The following is a 13160-nucleotide window of genomic DNA, read 5'->3' on the forward strand; positions in this document are numbered from 1 at the left end:
TTTATAGAGCATATATGTATTGTATTTGATCTCATCTCGTTTTCTTTTGTGAATGTGCACTCTGCAATAGACATGAAGTGGTTACCAGCTACTTTTATTTGTTGTTTTCAGTATAAAACTTGGTGAGATGATTTCATGCACACTGATACTTGAAAACAGCTCAACTGACAGTTTTATTGAGTTTATTGGTTAAATAAGGGTACATTTTAGGAAGAAGGAAAGAAATATATACCAAGTAGCCCATTTCTACCTACTCATTCTCTCTTTTTCTATGTCCTGCGCACACACACACACACACACACACACATACACACATTGTGACTCAGTGCACCCACTCTCTAATTGAGCCAATTCACGCAGCACAACTGAATCTACCACATCATGAGAATGACCATTTAGCTTTACGTCTTCCCTTCCTGACCTCAGTCTGACATGATCCATAAAACACGTGGGACTGACCCAGCTAAACACAACTTCAGACACCTCAGAATGCTTACAATGTGACACATTACTGCTGGCACCGGTCATGGTTAATCACGGCTTGGCTCCACGAAAAGATGATGTTTTAATCCAACAGATATTCTTTTCATGGAACACATCATCATCAGATATATCAGCATAAGAAATAGTCTACAATAGACACTGTTCATGAAAGAAACAGTCATTGTCTCCAAAAAACTGTGTCAAAGTAATTTAAGTTGTGCTTTAACCAGAGCCATAACAAAGTTGTTTTAGTGAGTTTTAGCAACCTGGGGTGAGTTTATCAGGATAAGAATCAGAATCAGAAATACATTTATGTTCTATAATTAAAAATTACAAATGGCAGTATTTATTTGCGGTTTCCAGAATACACTCAATATATTTAAATTTGATTAATGTTGAGTTAACAAAATAAAAATAATAATAATTAAACAGTCTCAGATAGTATATTTTTCTCCTATGTACACAAGATACGTGTTTTTCTAAAGATCCATATCTTGGCGCATACAAAATAAAAAAAATGTTTACCCTTTCAGGAGGTTGAGGACTCTGTAGGATTAACTATTTGTGTGCAACTAATGATTATTTTGATTATTGGTTAATCTATCACTTAAATTTTTCAGTGACTTGTAGTCTGACTGCAGCAAATCCTCAGATCAGAGAAGGTATTTCAAATACAAATCCATGACAAGCTACCTGAGCCTAAAAGTGTTGATTTTGCTAATACTGTCTCACATACAGTGCAGAAACGAAAAGCTATAATAAAACTATTGATAATAAAAATGAGCATCTACTGACAAATTGACTAAATTTATTAGCAGTCTCAGGATACTTATTGGTTAGGCTACTTGTGAAATTATGATCCAATGGTTTTTTTTGTTTCCCCATTTCACTACAGTAACACATTAATAGCTGCATAATTTCCTTTTTATATACAGTCTATGATTATTTCCCTAAAATATTGAGAACATCACCTGACTGGCTGTTGATCCACGGTGAGTAGTGGAGGGCAGCTGCTGCAGGGACTGACGAGATCAGGCTGTTTTATGAATTACAGTGCAGCAGGCTGTATGCTGACAGACAGGGAGGGCACCTGTGGCAACACAAACGCACCCTCCAACACCATATCTAGCCATTCACACAAAGCTGCTGCTCCAAGTTTAGTTTACTTACCATTGATATCTTGACAACAAGCCCTCTTTCATCTTCTCCTCCATAACGCGCGTTCTGAGTAAGAATCAAAACTAGACGTCCGTCTTGCGCTCCTGTTGCACAAAGCTGCAGCGTTTTCTCAGCTCCCTCTTTACATGATGCACACCAAAACAAAAAAATAAAGTTATGATGCCCGCGTGCATTAATCCACGCAAATAGTCACCTGTTATCCACGTGCCTGTGGAGAGAAAACAGGAGGACTTCATGAGCCAGTCTCTTACATCGCGCAGCAGCTCCTGCGGCTCTCCTGCTGCCGAGGCTGTCGTTACGCTCCGCTGCTGCTGCATTCAAGTGCTGCTGTCGCAAATGTTGGAATTATGTCTCCTGCGCAAATAAGTGACTCCACAATGTAGTAGATAGTCAACATCTGACATTTTTTTTTATTTTTTATTTTTAAGGGGCTATTTGAAGTTTTTCAGTTAAATCACGTATTAATTAATTTTTTACTGCATTTTTGTCACTTGAAGCACAAGCCTCTTTTCTTTGCTTGGAACAGCTGACTACAGCAACAACACCAGGACATGCAGTCCACTAACACCACAAAATAACAGTCTCCCAGCAAAACACAGACTCCAACATAAGCTCCACTTAAAGATAAAGAACAATAAAATTGCTGAAGCCCATCAGACTAAACGAAATTCAGATGATGTCAAGTGAAAACATAGTCAAGAAAGGCTGGAGAAAGGCTGTAACTTACATACAATACTGCAACAAAAGGCAACAACAACACAGTGACCCATTCACTACAGTAATGTTACTTACTGCGGTCTAACTGTTATAAGTGTGACACAATCTGGTTATAATATTCAGTGCAGCTCACTAACGTTTTATTATCATCTAATACATTTAGCTGTGTTGACATTGCTGAGCCTTCGGTAAAAGATACACAGATGTTAGTGATGTTACTGAAAAGCAGCAGGTGAGCTAATGCTGATGTAGCACATCGGCTAATGGGCCTTTCAGAAGGACCGTGACGACCGTACTGCTGCGATGTGAAACCCATTATTTTCAATGGCTTGCGCCGCGCCACAGCGGTTTGTTGCTGCGTTGAGCAAAGTGCAAGTGCTGCACAGCTCAGTGACCTCTTGCGCATGCCACGGTCAAAGTTCAAAATAGTGGAACTTTTGCGGTTTTGCGCAGAGCATAAATCGTTTCCTATCTGAAAGAGCCATAAATGCAGTAAATGTTATGTTATCATGTAAGGAGCATGGATTATTTCAACCTCAAGCTGATAAAGTATTAGTGTAAAATTACTGTTTGCCGGAAGTATTGTGCCAGTGTGTGGTGTTGATCTACCTCTGAGCCTGAACATGTCTGGAGAAAAGCCACAGCCGGCATGCTGGTGTTTCTGCATTTATTGCGGATCCCTGTATGAAAAAGGTTGTGTTTCGGATTATGCTCATGAGTTCAAGCCTATGGTTCAAGCACGTGAATGAGCACATGCCTGGTTGCAATCTTAAAACCGCACCACTAGTGGCCACTGAAAACTCCATATTGCCCCTTTTAACACTTCATGATAACTAACTGTCTTGCAGCACCCAACACAATAAACATACAGAGCAGAACAGGATACAGTGTGTGAGCATGTGCTTCTAATTTATAGAAATGAAAATGCGATGGGCTGGCCATCTAGCAGAAGATCTGCACAACACGGTGCCACATGGAACACTCAGTGTGAACTCATTATTGTACTTAAGTAAAAGAGAAATTGAAAAAGATACTTTGTAATGAATATATCTCACATCTGTCTGGGCATGAAAATGTATAAATGGCTGCATTTTTTCCAAAGCCCTTTATAATTTGCCTCTAATTCACCCATTCACACATTGATGGCAGTGAGCTACCATGCAAGGTGATGGCCTGAATCTTCATAGACAGTAATAATAATGATGGTAATAATAACAATAATGAAAGGACTAATAATAATTGTAGCAGCGGGTATCAAGCAGGAGCATGGGGGCAGCAGGTGGCTTGCAGTCATAGATCCAGACTCTAAAGCTCCAGACACACCTGCAAAAAATGGCAGGAGAGAGGAGAGGGACGAGCAAGGAGAAAATTGCAGTAATGACCTTTACAGACCGGTTGGAGTGAAGCTATCTGTGACATGTGGCTAGCAGTATTATGCAGACTGAGTAAGTGGGAAGCGTGGGATAAAAGATGTTCTTAATCTTCTCTCACAAAGCACAAACCATTATGCTGAGAAATCTAAAGAACTAACACTTTGTTCTGCCAAGGCCACAGAGGATTGCTCGAGGAAAATTTGAGGGTACTTTCCACCTTGTCTTATCAGTCTGTAATAGATTTGAATTTACAAAGTCAGCCTCAAGCTGTACACAGAAAAATGAGAACATTGTGTCACTGTCTCAGTGCACTAACTATGCAAAACAGCAAATTTAGTTAATTAAAGACATCTCTCATTATCTAATGTAACTACCTGCTGTACTTATAGAAGCTCTGTTTTATATGGTGACGATTTGCCACATGCCAGAACATGTGAATTTATTATAAATCGAAATTTAGTGTAATGTGCTTTAGTGAAACACCATGCTTGGGTTTTGTAACTGCAGTTTAATAAAGTCTTAGAGCAACTCTGGATGTGACGCCCTGTGGGGTCATGGGTGGGCATGGCCAATCTGGGCACCTGGGCTAATTGCCCTGTAGAGTATTTGTGATGCCTTATTCTCATTCATGGACATGGACCTTCCTGCTAACTTGCTACCCTCTGTTTTCCGTCACAGGTTCCACTTTTGCTTTGGTTTCTGGACATACTGTTTTAGTTGTAGTTATTGTTTCTTGCACATTACAACACCATTACACACATTTTCCGTGCATCCATCATCCTGCCCTGACATGACTGAAACCATTGATGTTCATACCCCATACTTCATCACCTTTACTTTGGCATCAGCCTTAATTTGATTGATTTTGGTTTAAATAAACATATTTTGGTAAACTTCTACCATGGTGTATATCCCTTTTGTTGTAGCCTTTTGGCGGCTAAATGTTGAAAGGCTAGGGAAAAAAACTGTATGCCTGACATAAAAGGGCAAATTATCATTTTGGGCAGTAAAAAAAATATGCTTGGCTGGTGGATTTTTTCATCTACTAGTCCCATTGGCAGGCGAGCCAAAAAGTAAATTTACACTCCTCTAATAATAATAATAATAATACATTTTATTTATAGGCGCCTTTCTGAACGCTCAAGGTCACCTCACAAAACATAATAAAACAGTACAGCAATAATCGATGAAATTAACAACTATAATTACAGTGCATAAAATCAGGGTATAAAACAACTGGAAACAAAGATTGAGAAAGAGTGATCACTTGGGATATGCCAGTTTAAAAAGATGTGTTTTCAGTTCCAGAGACGAGTGGCAGAGCGGCTAAAGGCTCTGAACCCCATGGTGGTCAAACAAGTAGGAGGTACAGTGAGGTGAATAGAAGAAGAAGACCTAAGAGTACGGGTGGGTGTGTTAATATGAAGGAGGTCAGTGACCTCACTGACCTCCTTCATATTCCGACCTCCTTCACTGAGGAGCAAGGTTGTGAATGGCCTTGAAGGTCAGGAGCAGAGTTTTGAAATCAATGCAGTATTTAACTGGGAGCCAATGAAGCTGCTGAAGGACAGGAGTAATATGATAAATAGAAGGGGTTCTGGTGATGATATGGGCAGCAGAGTTCTGAACCAGTTGAAGTTTATGTATGGATTTGAGAGGAAGGACAAACGAGAAGAGAATTACAATAATCAATGTGGGATGGAACCAGAATGTGAACGAAAATGGCTGTACTAGTGGGTGAGAGAGACGGTCGGAGGTGATTAATGTTACGTAAATGGAAGTATGCAGACCAAGTGACATTATTAATGTGAGCTTGAAATGAAAATGTACTGTCGAGGATCACACCCAGACTCTTGACCTGAGGGGAGGGGGAAACTGGGGAGTTTTCAATGGTAAGAGAATATTTAGTCAAAGTGGATTTGGTAGGTTTGGCAGACAGAAGAGCTGGGTGTCATCCGCATAGCAGTGGAAATGGATGTTAAATTTACAAAAGATATGGCCAAGAGGAAGCAGATAGATGATGAACAGAAGGGGCCCCAGGACAGAGCCCTGGGGAACACCGGTAGTGACAGGGGATAGCTCTGATTTGAAATGTTTGAGTTGGATGAACTGAGTGCGGCCAGAGAGATGTGATTTAAACCAGTCCAAGGGTGTGTCAGTGAAACCAATAGAGACTAATCTGTCAAGGAGGATGTTATGAGAGATGGTGTCAAAGGCTGCACTCAGATCAAGGAGGATGTGTTAGGAGTGTGGTTTTGTGTTCATGTCTTTCCTGTTTAAGTCCGTTTTTGGTTCTGTGTTTCTCTGTTTAATCTTGTTTAGTTAGTTCTTAGACCTGTGCTTTAGTTCATGTTTAGTGTTTTCTTGGTCGGTGTACTTCTGAGTTTTATCATTATGGTCTGTGTCTTGGTCCTTGGTCTTATGTCTCCATGTTTTACTTTGTTAGATCTGTCCTTGTGTGTTCCTGTGAACTTTACTTCCTGTTTTATTTTGGTAATCCTCTGTACCTGGTGTCCTTGTCTAGCTTTGTCCCTGTGTTTGATTACCTGATGTATTTCAGCTGTGCTTCCCTCCCTGCTCGTTTACCAGTGTATATATTGTCCTCAGTTGTCTTCAGTCCTTGTCACATCCTTGCGTCTAATGTTGAGGTTTCTGCCTGTTCCTTTGTTACATGGATCCCTTCCTTGCATGTGGATTGTTTTCTCTGAATCTTGTGCACTTGGGAATAAAAAATTATATTAAAGGAGTTACAGTAAGCAGATGAGTACAGATGAGGCGCAAGAGAGTCCGGTGGTCGTAATATGTTGTTGACCATGGAGACAGGGTTCTGGTATTACCTTCGCCTGAACTGATTATATCTGCATAATAGGTGGATTTGGCTGTAGAAAGAGTGTCCTTGTAGTGGAGAATGTGTTTTTTGTACATTTCTTGGTGCACAATGGTGCCAGTTTTCTTGTAAAGGTGTTCCAGGCGATGACCTTTTCCCTTGAGCTGGCGTAGTTCTGATGTAAACCATGGGGCAGAATGGGTGAAGGAAACAGTCTGGGTTTTTAAAGGAGCCAGAGAATTTAAAACGTTTTGTAGGCCATTGTTGTAATGAAACACCAGATCATTAGGGTTGGAAAAACCGTTTATACTGGGGAGGCAGTTAATTTCACTAGAGAGTGTTTAAATTAATGTCCTTAATATTTCTGAATGAAATGACACGTGGCAGTTTTATTTTGGACAGTGTTAAGTTGACACTAAAAGAAATTAACATGTAATCAGAAATGGGGAGGTCAGCCATAGTGCAACCATGTGGAGTGACACCAGAGCAGCAAACCAAGTCCAAAACATGACCTTTGGAGTGAGTGGAAGTGAATATGTTGCTCCAATCCAAAACTGTCCAGACAAGATGTAAATTCCCTTGTGTATGCATTAGAGATTTTGTCCATATGTATATTAAAATACCCCAGCAGTATTACGTTAGGGGAGAGTGAGCAGAAAAGCAGCAAATTCATTTATAAAGTCAGTACTGGGTGGACCAGGAGAGCACAAACCACACAAACATCCTATTGATCAACATTGTTGCCGGCGCCGTTGTTGAGCCAAGCAGGCAGAGAAAGCAGCCAAGTGGGGAGCGGGAGCTCCGGTGGTAATGTTATAGGTAAGCTAGTCCAAACAACAACACCGGATAATCTAATCATATGCCGATGTGGCCAGATCAGACTACAACTTTTCAAGAGTCAGTTAAAACAGCGTGAGATCAGGCCAGAGTGCATCAGTTAAAAGAATCAAGGACAGTTAAAATTAATTAAAAACAGTAAAAGGGGGCCGGAGAGTAGCGGCAGCTAACCACGCCAGCGTTCACTCTCACGGCCGACTCAATGTGTATATACATATATATATATAAAATCCCCCCCTCTCACCCCTTGCGGCGTGGTATGTGTCATCCTCAAGCTCGGGTCCTCTACTAGAGGCCTGGGAGGGTTCTGCGCAGTATCTTAGCAGTTCCTAGGACTGCACTCTTCTTGTCAGTCTGGATCTCTAAGTCCCACAGGATCTCATTCTCAACTACCTTAGTGTCTTCCATTTTGACCTTGGATCCTGCCAGCATCTTACACCCTGCTGTAATGTGCTGTACTGTCTCAGGGGCATCCTTGCACAGTCTGCACCTGTATATAGTATAAGTACATAATTAGTAAAAAAGTATATAATCAGAAAGTAAAAGGCTGCAGGTAAAGCTAACGACTGGGCCTCAAACTGATTGTGGGTGACTCTGCTGTAAACAATGTAAGAAGCATGTGCAGTAAGAACACAAAAATACTCTGTTTACCGAAGGATACGGTGTCTGACTTGGCAGAAATAATCCTGCATATCGTGGCTGAACATCCTACTGTGAAAAACATCATACTGCACATCGGGACCAATGATGTTGTGAAGCAACAGTCAGAAGTGTTGAAAGAGGACTTCAATAATCTGTTGAACACAGTCAGCTCTCTGAATGCTGAGGTGTTTATCAGTGGCCCTATACCGCCAATCCAAAGAGGAGCTGATAGATTCAGCAGATTGATGGCACTGAATATGTGGCTCTCAACGGCATGTACTGTCCATTCAGTGCATTTCATCGAAAACTTTTACTTTCTGTGGGACCGCAGACATCTTTTTAATGCAGATGGACTTCGCCTTAACAAGTCAGGAGTAAAATTGGTCAGCTCCAACCTGTTTTACTTTCTGCGTCACTCATCTGTTCCCTCTGCCAAGGACAAGAGACAAGAGGAATCAAAACAAGAAGAAGACATAACACAACACGCCAGAAACCTTGAAGCCCACTGGAAGAGAGCTCTGATCACGGGAGACATCTGAGCCAAGAGGAAGGAACATCTCTACCCCCCGAGTCCCCTCCTTCAGACACACTTTCTCCCCTCTCCCCCCTGTTGGACTTCACTGATCACATGGAAGACCTGGTTAGAGCTGGGACCAAATTTACTCCGCGCACCTTCCTTCACTCCACTCCCATTTTCTCCACCCTAAACCCCCCTCACCGTCCACCTCCACCTCTGGTTCTAAGTCCTCCAGGTTTGACACGTGTCATAAATACAGCGCCCAACCCGCCCTCCCGCTCCGCAATGGCGAAAAAGCCCAGTAAGCTCTGTCTGATATGTGCTGGGTCCAGGCTACAAGGAAAATAGCACTCATGACTCTTCCCAGGACAAGCCAGGGTCCAGTGTGCTGGTAGTCTTCTCCATCCCTGTGTGGGACCCACAGTAATGTTGGCCTTATTAATGGACTCTGTTGGGCATGTTGATGGACATAACAGTGGGCACCCCCCATTCTAATGTAGTATTTTAATTGTTTTGATTTTGCTTTAGTAATCTGATGTATGTGCTATTGTACAATAACAACTGTAATATTTTAGTAGGTCAGTTTATGGGTATAATGTGTAAGGCTCACACAGGCACTTAGGGCAGCGTGTGGGGTCCTTCGGGTTAGACAGGAGGGCACACACGTCAGTCAGTAGACGTAAACAGCCTGCTGTACGTAGAGACAACTTTCTGCTGATGTGCTTGTGTTTTTGTATTTACAGGTGAGCAAAAGTGATGAAAAGAGGTAAAATGTGGTTACTCAGACGCATAATGAATGTTTAAGACGATAACGGATTGTCGGTAATGCGGACATGAGATGTATATCGTAGTTTTGCTAGTTAAATGAGACGGCATGTTGTGTTAACGAATAGCCTACATCACCAAGTATGCTAATGAGGACAACAGTAATTTAGCTACCTGTAGCCTGCTAAATATTTGCTGTGTGTGCACAGCATTCTCAGTGTGTGTTCGTGAATGTGGACATTTTATGTGATGCGAGTTAAAGAGGGAATATGAATGTTGATAACGTCAGTCAGTAGACGTAAACAGCCCACTGTACGTAGAGACAACGTTCTGCTGATGTGCTTGTGTTTCTGTATTAAGTTATTGTAAACTTATGCACGCCTGGAAGTCCCTTTTGTGTCTAAGTGTGCAACACCTGTCTTGATAGGTAACAGAAAAAGCATGGTGAATGTGTTAAGAAACAGGAAGCACTCAACATCCATCCATCGTCAACCGCTTATCCTGCGTACAGGGGGGGCTGGAGCCAATCCCAGCTGACATCGGGCACAAGGCGGGGTACACCCTGGACAGGTCGCCAGTCCATCGCAGAGCACTCAACATATCCTGCAAATTTAGTATTAATTCCTCGTCAGCTGCAGCCAGTCGGAAAAATTGGGCCAGATTATGTTTGTAACACACTAAAATTAGCTTTGTTAAACGTTAGGTCTTTAGCAGGAAAAACATTTTTAATCAATGATTTTATAATCACTCACAATCTTAATTTCATGTTTTTAACTGAAACTTGGTTGGACCAAGATAACAGTGCAGCTGAAGTTGGGAGGGGTAGACTCGATAAGGACATATCGAGTCTACCCCTCCCAACTTCAGTTTTATGAGTGAAGCTAGAGTGCATAAGAGAGGAGGTGGAGTTGCCATTTTGTTTAATGACTTCCTCCAATGCAAAAAGATGTCTTATGGGAATTTTGCTTCTTTTTAATATGTGGCTCTTCAATTCAATTTTATTTATATAGCGCCAAATCACAACAACAGTTATCTCACAGCGCTTTTCATAAAAGAGCAGGTCTAGACCGTACTCTGTGATGCTATTTATAGAAGCCCAACAGTTCCCACCAAGAGCAGCACTAGGCGACAAGGAAAGGAAAAACTTCCTTTTAAGAGGCAGAAACCTCGAGCAGAACCATGACTCAGGGTGGGCGGCCATCTGCCTCGACCGGTTGGGGTGAAGGAGAGAGAGGGAGAGAGAGAGAGAGAGCAGGAGAGGAACAGAGAGAAAAAGAGAGGGATGTAAGGAGAGAGAGAGGGGAGGGAGGCAGCCTACACAATATACACACACAGAGGTACAGACAGTAAAGGTGATGTTGCTATAGACTGAATGAAAAATGGTACAGATATTTATAATAGTGTTAATGGTAACCATCGTAATGTTAATGATTATAATAACAATAATAACAATAAGACTAATACCAATAGTCGTTGCAGCAGAGGGTGTCGAGCAGGAACACGGGGGCAGCAGGTGACTTGCAGCCACAGATCCAGACTCCACAGCTCCAGAGCCAGAAAACCTGCAGGAAGTGATAGGAGGAGAGAGGAGAGGGACGAGAAAGCACAAGACTACCAGAAAGGGGAGAAGTTGTGTTAGTAACATGCAATAATGGGATAAGGTTGCATACAGAGGGAGAGAAAGTAGAGGAGAGAGGAGCTCAGTGCATCATGGGAAATCCCCCGGCAGTCTAGGCCTATAGCAGCATAACTAAGGGATGGTTCAGGACTCACCTGAGCAAGCCCTAACTATAAGCTTTATCAAAGAGGAAAGTCTTAAGCCTACTCTTAAATGTGGAGATGGTGTCTGCCTCCTGAACCCAAACTGGAACCTGGTTCCACAGGAGAGGAGCTTGATAGCTGAACGCTCTGGCTCCTAGTCTACTTTTGGAGACTCTAGGAACCACGAGTAACCCTGTATTCTGAGAGCGCAGTGCTCTGGTGGGGTAGTAAGGTACTATGATATAATTTAAGCTATGATATAATTTTTCAATGCAGGCACAATACACCGCAGCGGCGTCTGCAGTGTGATGTTGCAGCCTTGCAAAATGAAGCGATGTTGTTCATTGACAAAAAAACACTATTTTCTCATAAATGTAAGATATGTTTTTAGAATTTAGATCTGTTATTTGCCACCGTAAAGTTACCACTTTAATCTTGAAACTGAAGACTTCTTTCTTGGATTAATACCCTTCTCTCCTTGCTTCATTTAAAAAAAAACAATGAGTGCACCTGATATGCAGTTGTACCTTTACATAGTATTCATATTACACATAAAATAGTCCATAAAATACAAAATAGATATAGGGCATGCTTGACACATATTGAGTACATTTGTAATTATCTTCACAGTATTCTTGTTATAGGCTAATTCTGTATTTAGTATTTTATGGACTTTTATGTGTAATATGTTTAAGGCCTTAAGGTATGAAGGACAAAAACTGACATAAAAATAGATACATTTCCATACATTTCCATACATCCATCCATCCATCGTCAACCGCTTATCCTGCGTACAGGGTCGCGGGGATAGATACATTTTATTTATTTATTAATTTAAATTTATTAATTTAAATCAGGAAGCTCAGCCTGCCTAAGGAGCGGCTGATCCACTTTTACACAGTCACCATCCAGTCTGTTCTCTGCACATCCATCACTGTCTGATTTGGATCTGCGACCAAAAAGGAGCAGACTACAACGGACAGTCAGGACTGCAAAAAAGATAATTGTGCACACCTGTACTCCTTACAGGACTTTTACATTTCCAGAGTCAGGAAACATCTGATTTCTGACTCTCGGTGTCAGGAACCATTCCTGTGCAATAATCCAGTAACTCTTTCTCCAATCAGCCCGCTTACTGCTTACCACTTATTTATTCACCACTCTCTATTTCAGTGCTGTTCATACTGTCTACATCCTTTGCACTATGCTCCATCTCACTGTGTACATGTGTACCTGTATCACATCCGCCTCTGACATAATAATAATAATATTTTACTCCGGCATCCTTTACACATCAACTTACATGTTCTGTCATTTTCTGAAAGCGCTTAATTCCTCATCCGGGATTACTGTGTCATCTGAGCCACAAGCTGAAACATACAGTGCTGAGTTGGTTACGACATCAAGCAGTGGCCTGGTGGACTGGGAAGAGCTCGAAGAGGTTGTCCCCTTGGAATCTAAGTGTAGTTCAGGAGAGAGAGGGTGGAGAGAAGAAATAAACACCATTTGTTGTAGTGTAACTGGGTCTTAGTAATAATCCATGTACTATGCTAACGAAGAAATGGGAATCAAGTTTACGATTGTCAGATTTGATAGTCAATACATCAGCGTTGAGTTGCTGTTCTACTTCTTCAAAGACATCTGCATCCACCTCAGTTCCCGTCTCATCATAAACTCTGATGCCTCCGCTGTCAGCTGGGAGGGAGAACTCCATGAAAGCTTAGGGAAAAAACACAAACAGGGAGTCATCCCAGATGAAATGTTCAAGAGAACCAAATGGTGTACCCCGAAACACACTCGGTGATACCTTTTGACCATGAAACTAATCTGGTCATGACAAATTAGTGGTAAAAACATGATATTGCCATATAACTCAAAATTTATTATTTTAGAATTTCAAATTTAAATGTCCCTTAAGAAACTATCAAATATATCACTATGAAAGAAACAAACATGACTTCCTAAATCTCGAGAACAAGATTTGTAGGCCAGGGCATCTCTTCAGAACAACTGTACTACATCATGATGTGTATGTGTGTGTGTGTAATATTTAACTTAT

This window comes from Micropterus salmoides, unplaced genomic scaffold (genome assembly GCF_014851395.1).
Source record: "Micropterus salmoides isolate LMB-PRFRI ecotype aquatic unplaced genomic scaffold, ASM1485139v1 Ms_hic_scaffold_18, whole genome shotgun sequence".
In the NCBI taxonomy this organism is placed as follows: domain Eukaryota; kingdom Metazoa; phylum Chordata; class Actinopteri; order Centrarchiformes; family Centrarchidae; genus Micropterus; species Micropterus salmoides.